This window comes from Monopterus albus, unplaced genomic scaffold, assembly GCF_001952655.1.
Source record: "Monopterus albus unplaced genomic scaffold, M_albus_1.0 scaffold4.1, whole genome shotgun sequence".
In the NCBI taxonomy this organism is placed as follows: Eukaryota; Metazoa; Chordata; class Actinopteri; order Synbranchiformes; family Synbranchidae; genus Monopterus; species Monopterus albus.
Window position 1 is genome coordinate 4563516 of NW_018127884.1, and position 7790 is coordinate 4571305.

General features: G+C 39.3%; 1 protein-coding gene across 1 annotated transcript in view; it reads left to right on the forward strand.

Moving 5' to 3' along the window:
• sox6 (SRY-box transcription factor 6) overlaps positions 1-7790 on the forward strand; it is a 139010-nt gene that overhangs the window by 20769 nt on the left and 110451 nt on the right. The window contains exon 2 of the mRNA XM_020607245.1: positions 1230-1300. The gene's annotated coding sequence lies outside the window, so the exon portion shown is untranslated. The remainder of the gene's footprint in view (positions 1-1229; positions 1301-7790) is intronic.

Sequence of the window (7790 nt, forward strand, 5' to 3'; positions counted from 1 at the left end):
GGTGTGTGTATGTGTGTGAATACAAGAGTGGGTGGTTGCAGCTGTAGCATAGTTCAGAACAGTAAAATAGTGTGTGTTTAGTGTCATTTGCGAGGCAGACATGGACTTTAAACTCAGAGGTGCTATTCATGTACCAGCTTTTCATTCAGCTGGGGTCACCCAGGTCCCCTCTCCCCTATTGTCACCTCCAGCCTCAAGGATACCACATTCAGACCCGTCTGCAACTCTTACCTTTATATGGCTCATTCTGTTAGACCTCCAGCCTCCCACACTGCTGAGTCCGTGCTGTGCTTTGACAACAGTGCAGCGGTAGTCAGTACATTTATCTGGTCTTGTTGTTGGTGGCTTATTGGCCCTGGCAATGGGAGACTGAGGTGCCGAAGTGCAAATTAACAACAGATCAGTTAAGCGTGACCTTAAAAACCCTTGGTCTTGTTTAATTGGCAGTTCTGAGACGGGCTAATTGTATAAATCAGCTGGTAATGAGACCTTGGCTTATTGTGAAAAACAACATAATGTGAGAAAATGAACGTGAACGGGCACAGCATTTTCATCCCTTTAGCTAGATGGTCTGATCGGTAAATTGTTTTCTCTCTACTGTCATTACTTCTTAACTTTGGGTGCAGTTGAGTTGGCATGTGGCTCATATGAAGCCTGAAACTGTATGCACTTGCATTAAATCGTACTGGAGCGTCCTGGTTATTTGTGCGTACTCTAACAAAGATCAACAGACATGTTGAAACTAGCAGAGCATGGCCCTAAATAAATCACGAGCAGGCAGAGCTTAAAGAAAGAAAGTAAAATGGAATAAAACAACAGCTTTATATGAACACTGTTTATTAGTGGAATCTGCTGACTGGAAGGCAGATTAATGAGGTAACGAAGAAGTAAATTTTAAACTTTATCTACGGCTGATTCTCATTTGTGACAGCTGTGAGGACTGAAGGTCAGACACAAACAAAGCTGTTTTAGGTCAACTGTGGAGACTCTGACCCTCAGCCAACAGTCACTATGGCCCCAATTCTCTTCCTCTTATTTTGTCTTTGTTTGTCCTGATGTGGGTAAATATGGTTATCTCAGACCCTTGTTGATTTTAACCATGTTCCAAATTCACTGCTGTTTTTTTAATTAAATGAAAGCTATTGACGCAGTAGTTATTCATAACAATGCTGCATACAAGGACACACTTAAAATACCCCTTTTCTGTGTTGTTTTTGCTTGTATTTCAGGTTATTTACATGAATTCACAATCAACCGACCAGTGATCGCTGGAAGCTGGGGATTGAGTCTTTCAGTTTTTGTAAGTATCAATTTGCCTCTTCAGCTATTTCTGTAGTGCTACATGTCTTGTACCCTCCTGCTGTCTTTCACCCACACTGAACACCTGCATCAAATGAGGTGGACAATTGGCTAGGTGCACAATGTATGCACAATTATATAGTTACACAGAAGTTACCCTTTAAAGATTAGATCCCATCCATGAAGAACCTTAATGGCTAAGCAAAGCCTTTTAGAAAGCACTTCTTTATACATTAAAAAAAAAAAAAATTAAACCTTTTTGAATTTACTTACCAGTGGCACTTGAAAAATATAAAACCTTAAATGTAATTTGCTAGCCTAAGACCTTTAAACTCATATTCAAAATTCAGTTATTGTTGGCCAGATATGTTGTGAAACACTAGAGAGAGAGATAAATGTCCAAAACCAATTTTAGTCTTGACAGCTACAGTGTTTGTACAATCCAACTGCACATGAACAAGAATTTTATTTTCATGGGTTTATTTATGATTGTCAACAGTCCCATATTACCTATATTATAACTGCATACTAGTCCTGTATATACTATTGAAACACATACTTGTGCTTTTTTTAAACACCAAAACTGTATCAGACAAATGTTTAACCCAGGTCAGGGTCAGAGCAGCTCTGTGTAATTCTGGCTGTCTACCAAAAAATGTCAGTTTAAAAGGGGTTAAAGTGAAAAAATTTCTAAACAATAAAGTAAGACAATTTCTCTGATATATGGCACTTTAAAAACAGAATAAAGAACACTACAGCCCTCTCTGCATCAATATAATATTACTTTAACAATCTTTGCTCAGATACTGCTTGTGCAGGTTTTCTAATAAAACTGTATCTTAGATATTAAGCAAATAAAGGTGAGGAACTTAGCTGATGTTATTCTTTTCTTCCAAATGTCAGTTGGAGATATCATGGGAATCATATTAATGGGGTTGAGAAGCTCTTCAGCGAGAGCAGTGAAATGTCTCCCTGAATTCAAAGTTCATGGCCATTTACCATTGTTTAATCACGCCATTTCACGTCACACGCTGTCTTCTGCTCAGATGAACATGCACCTGTCTAGCAGCAAGCTACGCCTTAGTGTTGTTAGGTGTCAGTGAGCTGAAGTCATGAAGTAGTCATGCTCTGACAATGGCAATGGTGATGTAGAACACTTCTCATGTACCACATGGAGCACATCTGTTTTTGTTTAGAACACATATACAGTTTAATTTTATTTTGAGAGCAATATGCTTGTGACTGCTGTTATTAGCTAACTGGTTTGTATGCCTGATCATTCACTTTATCAACCTGCTGCAGCATCACTTTTGAAAATGTCTGGATAATTTGAGATATCAAGTTCCGGACGTTATATAAACTATTTACGTTCACTTAGCAGACAGTTTCAAGTTCCGGACATTATATAAACGATTTACGTTCACTTAGCAGACAGTTTCATAAAATATGCAAATGTAAAGGGCTCAGTTGAGCTATCAGCAGAAGCTTTTGTGATCCATCTGCCAACATGGAAGGCTGCGTTTAGGAAAAAGATTTAAAAATATATTGCTAGTTTTAAGAATATAGGAGTGACTTCTTTCACTGCTTTCACCTACAACAGGATCTGTGTAGACCTAAGAGTGTTAATTGTTTATCAGCCAGGTAACTGCCTATAGTTTACAGTGTTAAAGTAGAGACTGTAACAAGTTGGTTGTCAAAACTAGCCTATCTACACAATATCAAACTATCCTCATGCAGGAAGAAACACAGCAACATCTCAAGCTGCTATTAACCATATGCTTGTTTAAAAATATTAAACAAAATTGAATATACTTAACAGGATATAAATGATCATTTATATCGTGTGTTGGTTGCCAGCTGTGTCTGTTGCCACCTGCTGGTCCACGTCTTCCACAGGTAGTTAATAAATTTACCCTTGATGTTTCGATAAAAAAAGACTCAATACTAAAGTGTTAATGATTATGTTATCAAGCCACTGTATAATGTTTTCAGGCAGCTGTCAGTATTTGTAATTAAAAAACAAGAAACACATGAAGCCCTAATGGGCCGGCATTCATGGCCATATCATACTTCTGAGACATTCCTCATACAATCTGAAGTCTAGATCCATTGACCTACAAGTTTAATTAATCTACAAACATGACAGGAAGTAATTTAGTTTGTCTGGAGCACTTAAAGAACACTTTTAATTAGACATGTCCAATCTCATTTGGAAACACCTGAGGATATGTTAGACCACCTGAATAGGCCATATACACTCTTTGTTAGTATGTACCATTTATTTAATAAGCAACAGCCACACAGCTCTCAGCCCACTGTCGTCACGGCACCGAAGGGAAGGATGCGGGGGAGCCGTTTTGTCAGAAATTAAATAAACAGCACTTCACCATAAAATGAAAATGAATAACCTCTGAATGGTTATTCTTCATCTATTATTTATCAAATGGGCCTCTTCAGTCCACTGACCCTGCAGTGATTATGGTCAATATGTTGCTGAACAGAAACCACTCGACAAAGCTCGCCGAACAAAGATTTTAATTTCATCAGCCTCAATGACTTCAGAGGATCCCAGTGCGAATTTGGAAAACTAATTGCTGCACATGTCATTACCTGGACAGATTGTGGAAAGGCCTCCAGAACTTTATCCATCTTTCAAAACCCTAGTAGTTTGCGCTCTGTATTACTCATATAGCAGATTACTTAAATGAAAATATGCTTTCCCCTGTCTGCAATTTGATTAGGCATGCTGTTGTCTGGGCTGTATTTATAGTTGTTGTCTATATAGAATTACATGAAAATCACCTTTCCCTAAGTCTGTTGCTATTATTATTATTATTTGAAGGTTTGATGGAGTTTATTTGAATTAATAATTAGAATAAAACCCTAATATGAATTTGGCTGCCATCCTGTATCTCAAGGCATGTTTCCTTGTATTGTAGGACAGAGCCTCACCTAGCAGTGGGGGAAGTACTCAGGTTTCTTAAAAGTAGTAATAGTGTAAAAACACTTTGTTACAAGTAAAAGTCCTGCATTCAGAAAGTTACTTATGTTAAAGTACAAAGTTTTTGCACCAAAAAAATACTCAAAGTACCAAAAGTTAAAGTGCTTATTATGCAGAATGGCACAGTTAACATTAATGTTTATCCTATTATTCAGTTATAATTACTGATGCATTATCTGTGGTCATCAAGCTTACATTTTGCAGCAGCTAAGACAAAGTATGAAGTATGGCACAAAATGAAAAATCATAATTAAGTACAGTACTTGATTAGATGTACTTAGTTACTTTCCACCACTGCCACCTAATAGCTATATACAACAGAAAACAGGACCAAAGAACATGCCATTAATTTTCTTGCTACCCCAGCTGTGGAAAGTAATGCATAACTAAAAGTCCGGTAAAATGAATTAATGACTTCAACCATGAACTTTTCTCCCAAAACACCATGAATCGTCTCCAACTGATAATGCACCATGACCCTGGAGTATGAAATCCCTGTTGCGTTGAGAGTAGCCAGTTAATTGATTTACAAATTATTTAAAGTTTGTGGCGCCCACGGGAGTGCTAGGATCTAATGACGCCCCATTTTGAAAGAGCTGAAAAACTCTTCTCAAGCAAGCCAGTATTAGATTGTAATAGTAAGTGAACAAGTCTTATCTGAGCCCCAGGAAGAGAGGTAGCATTCAGCATTGTGTTGTTAGACTCTGGTCAAATGATAATGCTATTTAATTTGGAATCTACATAATTTTAAATTAAAGATCTAATTTAATCATCATTTATTCCTCTTTTATGAGGCTTTATTTTTTTTTAGTGGATCTTTTATTCTCTCTGGAAAAACATACAGTATGAAGGATGAATTGTTATTAATACAGATCCAAAGCCAAACATGCTTATGTAGAGCTTACCCATGCCATTGTTTCCAAACTTGGCATCTGTCATTCGTGCATTACTATGACACTCATAGTAGCAAATTCACCTGTTAACTTTGTGTTGACTCTAAATGGGGTGTAACTGAGTGTGACATGGTGAAATGTTACCCACAACTCTCAGGCAGGCTGATAAGCATTGTACCCCACCTGTGGAATGTGTGAATAAGAAAAGCTGAATTTAGAATTCAGAACTCAGTGGACAAAACAAATTAAATCAGTTCAGAATATATTGTTGTGGTGAGGATCTAGACCAAGCAACAGCCAGTCATTCTGTGCAGCATCATCTAGTAGAACACACACAGTATGTTCCATTGCGTTTTAGTGGAAGTTGTTGGATCTCTGCATTAATATCAAGAAGCCTCTAATCTTGACTCATTAGCAACCGCTGTCATTCAGACACACGGTGTCGGCCTGATTTAAATAAAATGAAATGAAGATAGTTGTTTCTGGTCCCTTGGCTTCACTCATTGCCATAAACATATGCTCTGTGCCCCGCTTCTTTCCATCTTATTTATGACTTTAATTTGTTGTGTGGGCTGCACAAGAAATCAAATTTAATCCAATCCTCCCAGGGACCCTGTCATATAATAACATGGTAATTTCTGTGTATCCTTTTGAAAAATGAGGAAATTAATTCTTCCTGACATGTTCTAATTATTCCAGTGTGAACGGCGGATGGGCTCCCCTCCTTCCTCCCCATCCCCCCAGCTCCCTAAGTGTCAGTTGCCGACGGGTGGCGAGGTGCTAATGCTGACCAGCAGCGCGTTTAATTTGAAACATGAGCAGACACCTTTCAACACACCTTGCTAATGTTGGAGTGGCTCACACAAATTAATTCACTACTCATCTGGCAGCTCTGACTGAGATGTGTGCGAGGGCTGGCAACTGTTTGTGTGTATGTTAGGGGATGGGATCAATAGGACACCACTGCCATTAGTAAAGGTAACATAAGGGGTGTCTGTGTCTGTGAACTACACTGTGGGTGCATTCGTGTATCCGTCAGTGTGTGGACACATGTGCTGGACCAGGTATCACCATATTTCTTGTAACTGGGTGTTGGGTTGGTGTGGTGCTGTCTGTTGGGATGCTGGAATTGCTTGGACAGCTTTTTTCCTCCCTCGATCCTCTTTCTCTCAAACCTTTTCACACATCCCACTGCACCACTGAGAGCACTGCAAGGCTTATTTAATTAAATTGTCATCAGGCAGTCTTTAGCTTCTCACTTCAATTTACATAGGGACACTGCTGGAAGAGATGTTGTGGAACAATAATTTTGCGTTTCATGTTCAGGGGTTAAAAAGTTTAAAGCCTTTTTTTTAAAAATTGCATTTTTTTGATTTGTACAGATGCTATATTGTTATCATGGAGAGTAACATATGTTAATAATTAACAAAATCAAATGTAAAGTAAATATAATGTATATTAAAATATAATAACAATGTGATCTGACTTTTGACTTTTGTCAAGTCCACAGCATTATGTGTTCGGTCTTCAGAGAGAAAGAATGTGTTTGCACTCTAATTATGTACAATATTTACGCAGGAGGAGAAAAAATAAGCAAACAAAATTTACTGAACTTTGGAGTTGGGGTAAAACCACAGAGCTGTAATTGATTTAGTGTGTGTGCGTATGTTGTCTGTGGGTCGTAGAGCAGAGGGCTCATAGTCATGGTGTCATGGTTGAGGAGAAGAGAACGTTGCTTTGTGAACAGTGGGTGGGTCCCCCTATGACTCAGAGAGGGGAGAGGCGTCAACATGGCCGCCCGGCCCACAGGGATTAGCCACCCCCCCCACCCCTCCTCCCGCTTACACGCCCTGCAGGGTTAATCACTGCCATTTTGGATCCATGTGGAGGGAGCAAATGCACTCTCCATCACTATGGAAGAACTGAGACATAGGCCAGCAGTTCCGTGGGTAGATCTACTTCATAAGTTTGTTTCCACTCAGTACAGTTGAGTATTTTGAGACCTGGTTTACTTATTTTCAGCAGGTGGAGTTCTTGGATCAGCACAAGCTTTTGCTCTCTGTGTCCTTGTCTTTGGATACTGCTATGTTTTCCAATACGTGTTTGTTTAAGGGATATAAGTAAACTGGCATCCAGTTTTGGTAGAATTTGTGTAGTTAACTTTTGTGTTTTAGTGTGTGCTGCACACTACGTGAGCCTGTTAATGGCTGAAGGCTGCGAGTGCCGGCTCGTGCCAAGACCCACATGGCTGCTGGCCGTGCATTAAATCAGCAGTCAATTTGACTGGAAGTTTGAAATCTGGGCTAGGTTAAGGGGATGTGCTGAAGCCTTGTTAATAGCTAGCTTGTTGTCCATATGGTAGTGCTTTAATAGAGCACATTTGTTGCAGATGGTGGGAGACTTGGTTAGGCAGAAGCAGCTTTTGGCAGAGGCTCATTCTTCGAAAGGGCTGCCGTGCTGCTCAGACTGGTCCAGGCCAACTTAGTGATGTCTATCCTCCCTACTTCTCCTTCACTAAAATGCCTGCCCTTGAATTGTGGCCTAACCTTAATTTAAAGCCATTCTAGTTTTTTGTTGCTCAGGGAAGAGCAAATACA